The sequence below is a fragment of the Pelodiscus sinensis genome, chromosome 1, assembly GCF_052426305.1.
Source record: "Pelodiscus sinensis isolate ZL-2025 chromosome 1, ASM5242630v1, whole genome shotgun sequence".
Classification (NCBI taxonomy): domain Eukaryota; kingdom Metazoa; phylum Chordata; order Testudines; family Trionychidae; genus Pelodiscus; species Pelodiscus sinensis.
Genome location: NC_143052.1, coordinates 292,086,148 through 292,102,778, shown reverse-complemented (window position 1 = coordinate 292,102,778; position 16,631 = coordinate 292,086,148). Strand labels below are relative to the sequence as shown.

General features: G+C 44.2%; 1 protein-coding gene across 12 annotated transcripts in view; it reads left to right on the top strand.

The window, feature by feature from the left end:
- ERICH6B (glutamate rich 6B) overlaps positions 1–16,631 on the top strand; it is a 67,916-nt gene that overhangs the window by 205 nt on the left and 51,080 nt on the right. For 2 of the 12 annotated variants that reach the window (XM_075919009.2, XM_075919002.2), the window contains exons 1-2: positions 2–186; positions 14,119–14,179. The exons of 6 other annotated variants lie outside the window; for them this stretch is intronic. The gene's annotated coding sequence lies outside the window, so the exon portion shown is untranslated. Of the gene's footprint in view, position 1; positions 187–14,118; positions 14,180–16,631 lie in introns of those variants that run through there. 4 more of the 12 variants (XM_075919007.2, XM_075919001.2, XM_075919010.2 and 1 more) reach the window with 2 other exon arrangements.

Below are 16,631 nucleotides of genomic sequence, written 5' to 3'. Positions count from 1 at the left end.
TCAGGAGAGATGGGGGGGAAAGGAGAGGCCTGAATTCTAGCCCGAGTGTGTTTTATTTCTCACAACCAGGAGCTTCTCTCCTGCTCTGATTAGTTCCTGTTGTCACTGAAAGACAGACAAAGCTGCAAACCAAGAGCAGTACGTTTCCAGTGGAGGGGGGCGGGGGAGTAAGAGAGGAAAATCAAAGTGAGCAGAGAAAGGCTTTTTGGGCGTTTTGTCTGTTTTTGAGCTATTGCTGAGTTTGTTGAGAGGGTCTGTGTGTCTTGGCCAGCATGGCTCAGGCAGACAGTGGTTCTCTTTCTTTCATGCCAATGTTTCCTCAGAAAGAATAGATAAAAGTTGTACTGTACCTCCTTGTGACAGCGCTCTGAGATTTTATTACTGGAAGAGGTTTATGGGAGTCTAGCTGGGAATATTAAACACTGTGGCTGCTGTAATATTGCTTAATATTTTATACTTTCTCTAGCTTGTATTGACCTCCACATTTTCCCTTCCACAATCTGGATTAAAAACAAACAAAACCTTCTCAAAATACTGGCAGCAGGCCTGAAAACAAAGGTAACGGCTTCTCCAAGGGCAAGCCATTTTTCAGCAGACGTGTATAGAGGAGAACATAGGTGTTGGAACTAGGAGTGCTGGGGCTGTTACAGCATCTTCTTGCTCGAAATGGTTTCCTTTTTATATAGGATTTACAGTTTGGTTCAATGGCTTTCAGCTCCCCCACTATACAAATTGTTCCAGTGCTTCTGGAGGGGAAAGCTTGATGGAAAGAGATAAGGGGTGTGTGATATAGAACTTTAGCACCTTGCCTACACTTACCCTTCTACAGTTCAGACGGATACATTTCTGTTGCTGAAACTCTACTTATAATACAAGTTGAAACTCTCTTAACTGGGATTCTCTGGTCCATCAACATCCATGGTCCAGCTTGGATGTTGCAGGACCAGAGTCCCGGTGGAGGGCCAAAGGTAAGGATCCCTGTGGGGGTGGGCAGGACAGTGGGCTGCCTACAGGGAGCTGACAGTGGGGCTACCAAGCATGTGGCAACAGGGCTGCCCAGCAAGGTTGGGAGACCTGGCGTGTGGCTGCCTGGTGGGGCTGGGAGCCCTGGTGCATGCACCAGCCTGGAGCCCCAGAGCAGAGCTGCACAGCGGGTCCCGGAATAACAGCAGTGATGGCTGCCCAGTAGGGTTGGAAGGGCAGCAGGAGTTGGGGAGCCAGCTGGGAGGCCAGCAGTCGAGCCGGTTTGCTGGTGGCAGGAGTACAAAAATGACCTCCCCTGGTCCAGCAAAATCCTTCATCTGTGACCGATCAGGTCCAAATGGTGTTGGACCAGGGAAGTCCAACCTATAGCAATTTATGGAAGTGTTTCTTCTGTTATTTTTTCCCCCTGAGATCTACCCTTAGTACTAGAATTGTAGATGTTTATTTTGGGGACTATGAATAAGCAGGTGGCTCATTTATTCCAGTATAAATCTGGAATAACCACATTTATGTCTTTCAGTGTTAGTGCACATTTACCCAGTATGAATGACCCTGGAATCTGGAGTCTTAAATTTGGTTCTTATCCCTGATATATTTTAGCTTAGCTTCTAACTTCTGTTCCTGCATGTTATAAGGTACATGGTGAAGCTTATTTTTAGATATGTGTTTAGGACCATTAGGGCCCATATATAGACCCCCCCAGGGCTAATAGACAAATTTTATTTGCCATGTGTAAAGGTTGCAGAACTGGGACCTCTTAAAATACTTTCCCTCTGTAAAGCAAAGGGCCTCATGCACTGTTACATGGGCTTGATTCTCCTTTCATATGGGTGAATCAGGAATAATTCAGCTGAAGTTAATGGAGTTACACTGTCGTGAAATTCATGTAAGTGATTGGAGAATTGGGCCCTGTATATATAAATGGGTCAAAAAAAATTCTGTCTGAAGCCCACTGAAGTGTTGGCAATGAAAATCCAACTATTTTTTCTGACTCAAACTCGAAATATTATTAAAGCTGAATATAATAATTCTTCTGTGGTATCATCAGGACAATTATTTCTACTTTCAAAGCCGGAAGGATCCAGTATAACTAGAATGATATATTCTGGGAATTTTTTGCATTCGGACTAGCTAGTAACACTTTATCTCTGTTCTTTTATGACAAGAATCCATAAATATGCCCTGATAACTGCAATTTATGGACTGACCCATTATTTTTTATTATGTCATATAACTGCTTTCCTGTTGAATGATAAAGCTTTTTAGAGAGTATTTCAGAAATAGAAGTCCTTGTTAATAGAATATCCAGCCTGCCCTGGGATGCACTGGTGTAACTTGCCATTTAAATATCAACATGATAGGGGAGTAAAAAACATCAAAGATAGAAACGTATGGCCTTATTCTTCCCTCCTCTGGAGTTGGGATAGCCATTTATCCCTGTGCAATGTGAATGAAGAGAAGTAACTATTCTGATTTACTAGCATTTATGCCTATTTGGCACAGATGTCAAAGACTGCACGAGGTGCCAGGTGATAAAAGACTCCATCCCAGATATAGAAACTTCCATTGAGCTCAGTTTCTCTCTGAATAACATCGGTCTCATTTTTGGATAGAAGCCAGATTTTGATATCTTTACTGATGTTGAATGCACCTGATTCCATGCGTGGTGCGTCACTGGCTTCAATAAGAATAATCAGGTATTACAGGTTGAGTCAGGTACTACAGGTTGGACCTCGTTGCTCCAGCACCCTTGGGACCTGACTGGTCCCTAATGAGGGGACTTGCCGGATCAGGGTAGGTTTCTCCCCTCATGCTCATGCTGTCACCAGGCTAGGGCTTCAGCCTGTCCTCACTGCTACCTCAGCCACCTAGGGCTCTCGACAGCCCCGCTTTTGCACACCACAGCCAGAGCTCTGCATTCGGGACTGGAACTCTGGGTCCCGGGCCAGAGCTCCCTGGCTGCCACTGAGGCTGGAGTTCCCCGGCCGCTGGAGCCAAAACACAGCTGGAACTCTGCGGCTGGGGATGGGGCCAGAGCTCCCTGGCTTCTGCTGGGGCCAGAACTCCCCGCCATACTGCCTGTCCTCCACCCCCCCACACAGACACTCTGGGCTCCCTGCTGAGTCGCCAGTGCCCCTTAGGGTTCTCCTGCCCCGCTGCCAGACCTCCCTTTTTCTGAGCTCTGCGATCCAGGAACATCCGTGGTCCATGCCAGACCATGGATATTGCCGGACACGGAAGTCCCTGTTAAGGGAAGTACAGCCTGTAAGCAACATAAGTAACACTGTGAGAATGTGATCCAGGAGGGATCTAGACACTATGGGCTAGATGGGCTGCTAAGCAAGGCAATGGCAGAGCAGCTGGCTGGGCACACAGAGAGGAGAAACCTGCTGCACTAAAGAGAATGAAGCAGTTTTTTCACCAACCCAGAGCACAGAGCAAGGGTGGGGAACCTAAACCGCAGGGGATGGATACAGCCCCTGGCTTGCTTGAATCCAGCTCCTGAGGCTGGCACTCTAGTCACCCCCCTGCCATCCTCCCACGGGGCTGGAGCACACAAAATCTACTAAGCAGGGTCCCTCTAGACTCTAGTGTACAGGGGAAGGTGGGGAGTGTCTTTCTCCTCAGTCGGCCCCTGACTGATTTTTCTGTGGGTCCGTGGTTCCCACAGAAAAGTTCCCACCCCGGCATAGAGGAAAGAAGCAGAGGTGGTATTTGGCTGTGAGTCATAGTGTGCTCTACCGTCCTAAGAGCAGACAAGAGAACAACGTTGCCTCTTTCCTACAGCAGACAGTAACTTTGCTTATCTGAGCATCTGCAGGCATGGGGCTCCACAGCTCCCAGTGGCCACGGTTCACTGTTCCCAGCCAATGGGAGCTGCGAAAATGGCACAGCCCCAATCACTGCTTCCTGCAGCTGGCCAGGAATGACCAGCCGGGGCCACTCGGAGCCACGAGTGGCTGTGCCTACAGCCACGCAGGTAAAACAAAATTGGCAACCCACCAGCATCTATCCCTGATGGACCGTGTGCAGCCAGCATGCTGGAGATTCCCTCACCCCTGCTTTACACTGAGGTGCACTGTCATGAGAACTGATATTGACTCCGATAGAGCTGTTGGTGCTTGTCTGAGCAAGTGCTACTGAGCATCAGTGTGGATGATAGAATTGGATCCCTCTATAAGACTTGCATGTTATTTGCAATAGGTCACTATTGTACAAACACCTAATACAGTGCTGAATAGAACTGGTAGTTGTCATAACATCAGCTGTGGTAGGGAAAACTGCAGACCCTGGAAAGCAAATCAGACCAGAAATGTGATGGAGAACTGTGTGCCATCATTTTGTTTTAAGATGTGTTTATTATCTTAAAGCCTGCATACCTGACGCTCCATTCTGTTACTCCACTTCTGCACTGCTGTACCTCATTTGATTTCAGTTGGAGTACAGAGAAAATAAATAGTTTAAAATGTATACAGCACTTTTACATGTTTTCTTTACAAAAGCGTTGTTGGTTACTTCTCCAAAGCTTCCTACCACCATGGGACATGTAGGGTACGTCTATATTGCAACACTATTTTGAAATAACTAGCGCTATTCCAAAATAACTTAGTCCGTGTCTACACAGAAGGCAGTTATTTCAATATAATGTCTAAAACCTGTCAAGCTGGAGGACTTCTGACTCCAACTCCTGTAACCCTCATTGTACAAGGAATAAGGGAAGTTGAAGAAAGAGTGCTGTATTTCAAAATAAGTGCTGTGTAGACGCTTGCTCTTTTGAAATAAGCTATTTCGAAATAAGATTTGCAAATGATGCAGCACTGCATTTTATTCCTAGTGGACAGAGAGGCTCAATTAAGGATGGGTCCTGAAAGGGAGTGGAATAACAAACTGGGGCTTAAACAACCAGGAGTCCTGTGACACCTTAAAGACTAAGTATGTCTACACTTGCACCCTCTTTCGAGAGAGGGATGCAAATGAAGAACACTCTTCTTCTGAAATAACCCTTATTCCTCATAAAATGAGGTTCAACAGTTATTTCAGAAAAAGGGTGTTCTCCTGAAATAACCTCATCTACACCGCATTTTGTATTTGGAAATAGCACTATTTTGAAATAGCGCCAAAATGCGATTATACAAATGAAGTGCAGGATATTTAAATCCCGGCTTCATTTTCAATTTCGAATATCTTCATTTGTATCCCTCTCTCGAAAGAGGGTGCAAGTGTAGACATACCCTAACAGATTTATATGGGCATAAGCTCTCGTGGGTTAAAAACTACGTCATTGTGTGCAACTGGGGCTTGCCTGTGACTAAATTCTTAGGGCACAACCATTTACTTTTGTGGCCATCTGGGATGTGAGTCTACCCTGCACTGACCTGACATTCGCTAAGGCTTTGTCTACTCTACGCAGTGCCACAAATATACTTCAGTGTCTTGTATGCAGTAAGGCCAGTGGGGGCTGCTCTCCTGTCAACACCAGCTGCTCTTCTAGTCTTGGTGGAGGACCAGCATTGATGTGAGTGCGCTCAGGGATCAATTTATTGGGTCTACAGCAGATGCAATAAATTGATAGCCAGTGGGTTGATTACTGCAGGATTGGATTCACCATGTAATGTAGACAAGACCTAACTATCCATGTGGACGCTGATGACGTGATCTACCCTGCTTTTAGAACAGGAGCAGATTAAAGTGCTCTAACAAGCTGTTAACGCACATCAACAGGGTCCATCCAGACAATTAGTACAGGGTAGATTCACATTTCAGACTGCCACAAATTAAATGCTCATATAGACAAGCCCTTATTTTTCAACTTTCTTTCCTGAAGAGGCTCTTACACACATGGGGGACACTAACCAATAAGTTGAACCAAAATCAAGTGTGTCCAAACAGTTAATGAATTTATTAATTTTAGTTCATTTTGTTCATTGTGGAAGATACTAGGCCCTGATTCCCCTCTTGCACAGGGATAACTTTGCTGGGTTCAACCTTGCTGTCATTACTCCAGTGTAAATCTGAGGAAACTCTATTGAAATAAGTGCAATTACTCCAGATTTACCCCTGAGTAACCGAGAGCAGAACCTGGCCTGGTGGAATTCCCTTTGATTCATACTGGTGTACATAAGAGGAGAAGCATGCGCATTTGTTATTTGCTCCCTCATAGCACATCTTGCCTTTCCACTTACTGGTACAGTAATGTCACAATTCTGCATTAAAGGCTCTTCCTCTGGGTTTCTCAGGGCATTTCATATTGTCCATCTGTTGAGGATTATGAATAGCGGGGGATCAAGAAGTCACTGCTTAGGAGGAAAGATCAGCTATGCAAACACAACTTTCTTTGAATATAACAAAGGAAAACACAGGCTGAGTAAAATTCATTTTACAGAGTATTATTCCCAACCTTCCTGCTGTGTGAAAATTCTTCTTTAGAGCCTAAGTTGCTAAATACAGAAGTCTCTTTAGCACTGCATACATATTAGGTCTCTATCTTTCGGGATGTGTATAGGGAGTTTACAATTAGAAATAATTTTGCTGGCAGTTCTCAGTACGATATGTTGTGTTTAACCTCATTTAAGAGGATTACATTTTTCTCCTCCTGCAACTGGCTTGGGACGTGCAGTAATACAAACAATAAACACCAAATAATAAGATTCCCTCTCCTGTCCTTGGATAATCCCGGGGGAAGGAGTCTTTTCTGTGCACTCACAGCGTGCGCTGGATCTTGATGCCGTTTTGTTCAGCTCTCATGCCTGCTAGGGATTCCCTCTGAGAAATGCTTCCAAATGCACATATTGCCTACAACACGCAGTGCTCCCAGGGGCGGCACCTGGCTCAATTCACTACAGAGCTTATTGCCAGAGACTCTGGGCCTGAGTATTCCCCCCAGCTGGTATATATCAGAAATATCTTAGCAGAGGTTCACCAAAATAAGCCTGATGGGAGAAGAGGATCAGGCCTTATCTATGGTCAGGAACAGACTTGATCAGGCCCACCGATGGGGTGGAGGAGTCTCCAAGGGGGCAGTTGCCCTGGGGCCTGGAGATTCAAAGGGACCCAGAGTTCCTGGCCACGGCTGCTTCTGAGACAGTGTTGGCAACCAGAGCCCCAGGCCCTTTTGAATTGCCACCCAAGCACCACTCCATGCAGCAATGAGGGCACGGGAGAGAGTCGTGCGCTGCAGTCTGGGCAGCACTAACAGCTGCCTCTCCTGCCTAAGGTCCTGCTCCTTCCAGGGCGTGGAGCTGCCCCCCCCCCACACACACACACACTTTGCCCCATGGCCCTCAGTGGCTGTCAGCCAGCTGGGCCTGATTCAGCAATCAGTGGCCAACAGTCTATGTAGCGACACCCCAATGTGTAGGAAAAGCAAGCTGGAGTGTTTTTCAAATGACGTAATTTATTCTGGTGGCAAAAAGGGGTAAATCTCAATTAGCTCAGTCAGCGTAAACCCCAGGCATAACGTTGTCTATGCTATAGAGGTCAGCACCAGTGCTGAATCAAGGCTCTGCTCAAGTACAGACAAGGCCTCAGGCATTCTCTTAATTTTTTTCCCGATGAAAGCTAAGGTAGGAAGGTCATGGAAAGGTCATCAAGGAGTGTCAGGGCACATGCAAAAGCCATGTCACTCACCCCATCCCTGAACATAAAGATCCACTTTCTGCCTTCCTTCTTGGATCATTCTCTAGGGCCCATAGCACTTCCCCCACTGTAACGTCTGATTCACAAAGGGTGATTTTCCTCCAAGCCCAAATCTTGAGGATGTGTGAACTGGAATGAATGCGGTTTGATTTGTGTGAGCTCTGATTAAAGTGCTCAGAGTACGGGAAACATGTTTTTAATAGTGAACCAAGCAGATGTGACGGGAATGTATAGTAGAACTGTAGGCCGTGCTTAGTCACTTGCTTCACTGGGGGGACTCTGAGCTCACTTGAGTGGTCAATTTTATCCAGGCAAGATTGTCAGTGACCAGATGTTTTGTTTTGTTTTGTTTTTAATGAGGGAAGGCTGCTCTGACACTCACTTCACTGCCTGAAGGCCTGGGATCAAACAAGGTCCTTCTGCTGCTTCTAGCAAATATGTCAGTTCTGATTGCCATGGAGAATTGAAGTGCACTGGTGGGGAGACAGAAGATGAAAAGGAAGAAGAAATAAATGCGAGGGGCAACTATGCCAGCGAGGCAATTCCACTTTTATTAAAATGAATATAATCATCTCTTTTCCTGTGTCCCCTGATGAACCAAAGCAGATTGCCTCATAAGCTGGCAATCATCAAACCACTTCAGATGTATTTGTTTCCTTAAGAGTCAAGTATTGTGACTAGATTTCAGCATCGAAGAGCTGCAAGGAATATAAAGCCAAGTAAAGGAATAGCAGATAAACATCACTTTTGCTGCCTGTTCTAAATCCAGCTGTGAGGCCATGTCATGGCTTGATTTGGTTCCACTTAGTTGCAGGAGAGGAATAGCTGCATGCAAATGTTTGTATATACTAACCAGGTGATCCCGTGTGATGTTTTCAATGGCAATTTAACCTTCTGTAGTATATTGTATAGTCTCTAATTTCAGTGTGACTGGATAATTAGTTGGTATTTTCATTCATGGCCCCCCGGACCATGAGCTTTATTAGGCAAAGACTGTCATATATATTTGTAGAGAACAGATCCTTTATCAAGATCCCTAGAAACTATGGTAATATGCATTGTATTAATAGCAGTACTTTCCAGATGCTCGGATCCGGATGAAATCCTCACTATGGCAGGAGGCAGACAGTCCTTTGCCCTACAGAAGCTTCAGGGGGTAGCCAAGTTAGTCTGTACAGGATAAAGTTAAAAAACAACAAAAGGTCTAGTAGCATTTTATAGACATGATACCAGCTACATGTTTTGTTAGTCTATAAAGTGCTACCAGATCTTTTGTTGTTCTTTAAACTCTGCCCTACAATTTAGGATGTTAGATTTGTGTAGAGTTATGCTCAGCACTTGCATGGCGTGGAGAAAAACTCTTTAGAAATGGCTCCCCATTATGAGTTCTTTGTGAAAGGATAGCACTCTGTCCCTCTCTGGTGGTAGGTAAGTCAACTAGTAATGAATGAGTCTGCTGCAGCAGAAGAGGGTTGCGTTAGCTTAGGTAGCAGTAGCTCACATACTAGATTCCAGGTTCCACCCACAAAAGGATGTTAGGGTTGCAAACCAGTTGCTGTATATTAGGGATGGATATTGTCATGAGGCTCTGCTATTGTTGTACAGAGCTAATTAAAAAAAATGAAAATTAAGAATTGACTCCATTTTGTAGGGTTCAAAATGGGCCTATTTTCCATTTTTCACTAAGGTTTCTATGACATTTGTATCTTAATAACAATATTTTTAACCACAAGCAAACATATTCAGTAAAAGAATAGATGGTAGATATCAATAAGAATGTCACTCAGGGAGTAGAAAACATTTAAAGACTTCAGCAATTTTTTTGTGAAAAGTTACATTGGTTGAAAAAAGACCATTTTTAATCAGAAAAAATATTGACTGCCTGTAGTGTAGTAACCTTGTTCAGAGCTGCCAAAGAGCAGGGATGGGTTGTTAGAAAAGTCATCTTCCTCTCCAGTAAAACAAAAGTGTATTGTGGTAGGCTCTACAGGTTGAACTTCCGTGGTCCGGCACCCTTGGAACCTGATGGTCCTAGACTAGGGGTGGTTAATGCACTCGGGTGTCTACATTTCCTCCTGGTTGCCCTCTGCCCTCTGGGACCCTATTTAGACCGTAAACTCTATGAGGCATGGACAGTCTCTTACTATGTGTTAGTACAACACCTAGCAAAATAAGACACTTTAAAAAAGATGTTGACATAATCCTTGCGATTAATTTTTCCTTTCTTACACTTGTTTTTGTTACATATAAATAAAAACAAGTGGAAGAAGGGGAAAATTAATAGCAATGATTATGAATCAGAAGTTAGGAATTATAGACAATTGATAAAGGAAGCACAAGGATACAGAGTATTTCTTATTGTCCTTAACTCTGGGGCTTTTGTCAGCAGAGTTAAGGACAATAAGAAAAAGTTTTTTAAATGTATTAGGAACAAAAATAATCGTAAAAATTGTATCTGTCCATTACTATATGCAAATAATAATGTAGAAAAGGCAGGAGTATTCAATAAATATTTCAGGTCTATATTTGGGGATAAAAGAGTATCACCATGTGATGAGAGTATAACACTATTTCTATTCCAGTAATATATCTGGAGGCTATGAAACAGAAGCTATGAAACTTAGAATCTTTAAAATCAGCAGATCCAGATAACTTGCATCCAAGAGTTTTAAAAAAGCAGGCAGAGGAACTTGTTGGACTTGTAATGTTGATTTTCAATAAGTCTTGGAGTACTGAAAAAATTCCAGAAGAATGATATAGTTGTACCAGTATTTTAAAGGGGTAAATGGTTTTGACATGGATTCTGGACAATATAATGGAGTGGCTGATATGGGACTCAATTAACAAAGAATTAGAGGAGGGTAACAAAAATCAACATAATTTTATATGTATAAGATTACGAGTTTGGTTGGTAAAAGCAATAGTGTTGATGTAATATACATAGACTTTGCCAAGGCATTTGATTTGGTACCCCATGATATATTGATTAAAAACAATAGTGACATAAAATTAATGTGGCACTTATTACAAGACTTAAAACTGGCTCACTGATGGGTCTCAAAGTTCCCTCAAACAAAATTTTCAGACCTAGGTTCCCTCTAAGCTATGTGGCCGCCCCACAGCTGCTTCATGAGCCTTACCCAATGGCTCAGGGATGCTGCTCACAAAGCTGCCTGGCTGGGGAAGGGGCATGTCTGACGAAAGAACATCAAGTCTCCCCCAACCTCCCCCAGTCAGGCAATTCCATGAGCGGCAGCCCTGAGCCTCTGGACAGGGCTCATTAAGAGCTAAGGGGCCATTCGATCAGATAGCTTAGAGGAAACCTTGGTCTCAAAATGTAATTCTAAAGGGAAAATCCTCACTGAGCAGGTGTGTTTTTAGTGGGGTTCTGCTGGGATCAGTTCTTGGCCCCATGCTATTTAACATTTTGATCAATGACCTAGATTGGGGAGTGGTAAACAGTAAATAGGATAGGTCCCTGGTGGCAGGTATAAAAAGCCTGGGAAGGCTTTGGTGCAGCTGCTGACCTGCAGCTGGACAACTGGCCCATGGTGCTTACTCCTTCCCCAAGATCCCCACCACCTCCCCCATGCCATCCTCCACCCCACAGCTCACTGTGTCTCTCCTCTGTGGGAGAGGGGAGTGAGGAGTGACACAGAGAGCCAATGGCTGGCGGACAGAGGAGGATTGGCTGGGTGCTGCTGGAGCCGGTGGTTCAGTGTGGGGAGACAGGGCCTTCCAGGGAGGGAGGAGCTGGTACTCAGAGAGGCTGCTGATTTGGCCCAGTTCTGGGGCCAGTCTGACTCTGGTGGCACTGGGATCAGCCCAAATCTCTTCAGCCCAGCATTCATGAAAACTTCTGGCTCAGCCTGACACTAGGGCCTGTCTGACTCTGGTGGCACTGAGGCTGGTCCCGTGCTCAGGAGGGCTGGAAGCTTGGCTTAGCGCTCAAGAGGCTTCCAGCTCAGCCCGATATTAGGGCTGATCCAGTGCTCGGAGAGACTGGAGTCTCAGCCTGGTGCTGTGGAAGGGTGGTGGGTCAGGGGAGCCGGCGGCGGTTCCTCAGCCTAATGTGATTGAGGAGACCAGCTGGGGCTCCTCTGGTTGGGGGGGGCTCCTTAGAGCTTTTTTTTTTTTTTTTTTTTTTTTTTTAACTGGAGAAGGGTCAGGGCTCCAGCGAGCAGAGGGAGGAGCTTTAGGCAGAAAGGGCAGGATTAGCAGGCTAGCTTCCCAAAGCAGAGTCTCATCCACTATCACTAATTCAGACAAGTCTAGTCGCTTGGTTAACTGGGTACATTTTAATATGGCTAAATGTAAAATGTATACCTCAAGGAACAAAGAATGTGTGCCATACTTACGCAATGGGGGACTCTATGCAGGGAAACAGCAACTCTGAAAAAGATTATTGGGTCATGGGTTATAATTAAGAGTACAGATAGACTAAAGAGCTTTTCTGGGATATGAAAGGTATCCCAGTAAAGCTCTGCCATGTCCAAGGAACGCATCTGCTTTTCCAAAAAATTTTTGGAAAAGCAGACACATTTTTTCAGCATCTCTGTGAACCTCTTTCTGTGAGGAAGAAGGGATGTTCTGAAAGAGGGTTTTTTTTTCCGACATTTGGCTCCATGAAGACAATTCAAATGTCGGAAAAGCCTCTTTCGGAAGAAAAGTGGAAAAAGATACGCAAATTGCTGTTCAGTTTGTCTGTCTTTTTTCGACTTTTCTTTCTAGTGTAGACACAGCCTAAGTGTACAGGAGCTCTGAGTGTGCTGTTGTGGCCAAAAAGCTAATACAGTCTTAAGATGAATAAATGGGGGGGGTCTCAGTTAGAAGGAGAGAACTATTTTACGGTTATATTTGGCAGTGGTTTGACCACTGCTGGAAAAGTTCTGGTGTCTGTAAATCAAGAAAGATGTTAATTAATTGGTGAGGGTTTAGAAAATATCCACAGAAATGGATAAAGGATTATAAAACATGCCTGTAAGGCTATGTGTAGACTATGTGGAAGATTCGAAAGAGGATATGCAAATTCTCCGGGAATTTGCATATCTTCTTCTGATCTCACTTTCGAAAGCGGAGCTTTCAAAAGTGAAAGTACTCGGAATGTGGCTTTTTCAGCAACCCCCCCCCCTTTTCGAAAAGCCGCTTTTCCTCAAAAAATGAGGTTTAGGCGGCTTTTCGAAAAAAGGGGGATTGCCAAAAAAGCAACGTCCCAACTACTTTCACTTTTTAAAGCTGCACTTTTGAATGTGAGATCGAAAGAAGATATGCAAATTCCCGGTGAATTTGCATATCCTCTTTCAAATCTTCCGCATAGTCTAGACAGGCCCCTAGAGAGAGACTCAAAGAGCTCAATCTATTTAACTCAGCAAAGAGAAGGTTAATGGGTGACTTGATCACAATGTATAAGTACCTGCATTGGAAATACTTAATGATGTGCACTTCAATATATCTGAGACAGGTGTAACACGATCCAAGGGCTAGAAGATGAAGCAAAACAAATGCAGAGTGGAAACAAGGTGTACATTTTTACCAGCGACAGTAATTAACCATTGGAACAATTAGCCAAGGGTTATGATGGATCCTCTACTGCTGACAATTTTAAAATCAAGATTAGATATTTTTACTGAAAGATCTGCTCTAGGAATTACATTGGGGAAGTTCTATAGACTGTGCCACACAGGAGATTAGTCTATGTTATCATTATGGTAAATGGTCCCTTTTAGCCTTGAAATCCGTGGACCAATGAATCTATTCCAGGTGGAGACAAAATACAGTTCATGAGCTGTATCCAGCCCACCACAATACTCTGGGTCATCAACATATTCTGACCCGACAGGGCCCCTGGGCACACTCCCTGCCTGCTGCGCCTCCACACGCCATCCAAAACAGCCTGCCCCCTCCTAGGAGTTGAGGGAGGGACATGTTGCTGCTTCGAGGGAGCCCTGTGGAGCCAGGTAAAGAGCCAGCAGTCCCACCACCCCCCTCACCCAGCATCAGCAGGGGTCCTGGGCTGCATGTTGCCACATTCCCCAGCATGAGCAGGTGTCCTGCACTGGCCTCTTCCCGAGATTTAGTCAGAGACATATAGTACATGTCATGGACAGGTCATGTGCAGTGAATTTTTGTTTACTCTCTGTGACTGGTCCTTGACTTTTACTCAAAATGCCCATGACTAAAACAGAGCCTTAGCTATCATTAATTTTTAGTTCTGTGTTCCATTTCTCTTTATCCATTAGGACAAGGCATAATAAAGAATTCAACCATGATAGCTGCAACCTTTCTTGGGCTGAGAAAATGCCATCTATTGAGAAATTCAGGGATGTTTGACAGCATGTGTCCTCTAGCCTATATCACTCAAATTGAAGTTCCTGAGGATCACACAGCTTTTTTTTTCTGTGCATTATAGATAGGTGCATAAGGAAGTGGTCATACTGTTCCCTAGTGTGAGCTGTAACAGACACCAGCTAATACGCCAATGTGTGCTTTATCTGTTAGGACAGTGACTCATAAGCATTCAAGATAATTTTCTTCCAAGTTATCCATGACTTAGAAACAGGTAAGGCCTTTTTTGACATAGACTGCTATTCCCTCTCTCCTTTTATTCACTTGATCCTTCCTAATTAGATTATAACCATTTATTATAACCTTCCAATTATACAAACCATCCTGCCAAGGTGCAGTCAAATTTATCCTCATAAATGAGCAATTCCAATTCCTGTTGTTTATTACCCTGGCTACTAGTGTTGATGTAAAGGCAATTAAATAATTTGTTTTCCTCATGCTGTTTGGATCCTTGATTAATTTTGTTCTCCTCATCTCAGCTTTGTGCTGAATGCTCAGATCTTCCCTCTTTTTATGCTTTTCTTTTGCTAATGGTTTACTGCCTCCTGACTACTCTAGCCAGTCTGTCCCTGGGTAGATTGATCCCCTTTCTTCTAAAGTAGAGGCCATCCAAGCTATATAGCTAGTTCTCCTCACAGAAGGTGGATAACCGTTCCACAGAGTCAAAACTTTCACTGCTTACTTAGCAAGTGGTTCACTTCCATAATCTTCTGCCTTCTCACTTCCTTCTCTTGTGGGACAGCAAGGATCTCAGAGAAGACTGCCTGAACAATCTTCTTCTTCAGCAAGTTTGAGTTCCCTGGAGTCATCTACTGTCTGTGGGTACATCTACACTAGCCCCCAGGTCGATCTATGGAGGCTAATGAGGGCGACCGAAATTGCAAATCAAGCCCAGGATTTAAATATCCCGCGCTTGATTTGCATGTTCCCGGCCGGTCGCCATTTTAGAAATTGACTAGCCCGAAGTAACTGCCCACATCTACACGCGGCAGTGAAACGGGATTCTGATTTAAAGCCCCTAAATCGAATTAGCTGGTAAACCTCATTGCAGGACTTCGAGTTAGGGCTTTAAATCGGAATCCTGCCATCTATATGTGTGTGCCATACATCTCTGTATCCCCTTAGATCGACTGGATCTGGAGAGGTATCTTCCATAGTTTTCATGTTTGTGACCTGGTATCAATTTGAAACTTCTGTGTGGAATTCCTGCTGGTCCTCTTCTCTGTAGTGCGCCCATCCTCATCTGGCTACAGCTATGCTGATTGCCTCCAAGACTTCTTGCCTCTTGAGATTATGAACTCCAAGACCTCTTCTTTGACTTCCTCTTTCTCTGATTCCGTGGTGGCCAGCCCCAGTCTTCTTTGAAACTGGGGTTCTAATAGTGGCTGGCAAGAAAGGCCCCAACAAACTCATGTAAGATGTGGACATCGAGTGTAGTCTGCTGCACTTGAAAAGATCCCCAAGAGCAATTTACCAGCAAGAGCCATGATAATGAATATTCTCTGCCTGCTCTGAAACAAACAAGAGCCATGGTAACAGAACCTCTCACTTGCACATGAAAGCAAGGCTCCCAAGTCTTCCTCCAGCTACATCATAGACCTAGAAAGGCTGCATTGCTTGACCTCCTCCCAAGTCTTGAAGAGAGACAATGCACTACATCAACCCTCTCAGCACAGACTACAGCAAAAGGCACCTGCAATAATAAGGAAACCTGCCCAGGAAAATGTGGGTCCCTTTAATGTCCTTAGACAGAGGAACCTGTCCCAAAATCCGTTTAGGCAAATGTCCATATTACCACATAAAATATCAAACACCTTGTGTCCGCTTAGCTTGATAAGAGTCAACCATGTGCTGCAGAGGTTGAACTGGGGGTAGGCCAGTGTAGCCAAGGCCCTTGTGATTTTACCACCAGATTATATAAAGTGGTGGTAAAAACCAGTCTTGCGTATAGTAAGGCTCCCCATAGTGAAAATATTTTTGTAATAAGCAGAGCAAGTCCCTCTGCTTGACTAGTGAGTTTTCATGAACATCTGTACAAAATTAAAAATCTAAAAGCCATACGAGGTATACAAAGGTGGGTTCACTTTGGCTGTGTCTAGACTGGCAAGTTTTTCCGCAAAATCATCTGCTTTTGCGGAAAAACTTGCCAGCTGTCTACAGTGGCCGCTTGAATTTCCGGAAGAGCACTGACGATCTCATGTAAGATTGTCAGTGCTTTTCCAGAAATACTATGCTGCTCCCGTTCGGGCAAAAGTCTTTTTCCGAAAGACTTTTGCGCAAAAGGGCCAGTATAGACAGCACAATACTATTTTCCACAAAAAAGCCCCAATCGCGAAAATGGCGATCGGGGCTTTTTGGCGGAAAACCGCGTCTAGATTGGCCACGGATGCTTTTCCGCATAAAGTGCTTTTGCGGAAAAGCATCCTGCCAATCTAGACGCGCTTTTCCGAATATGCTTTTAACGGAAAACTTTTCCGTTAAAAGCATTTTCGGAAAATCATGCCAGTGTAGACGTAGCCTTTAAGTCTTTCTTGGGCTGTCTTATTTTTCATCTCTTAATTGTCATGTTAAATGGACCACCAGAAGGGTCAATTAAGCACATTCCTCTGTATATTTGTTTTCTTTACCAACATGTAGCATAAAATACCTAAACTTATTTGTTTGGA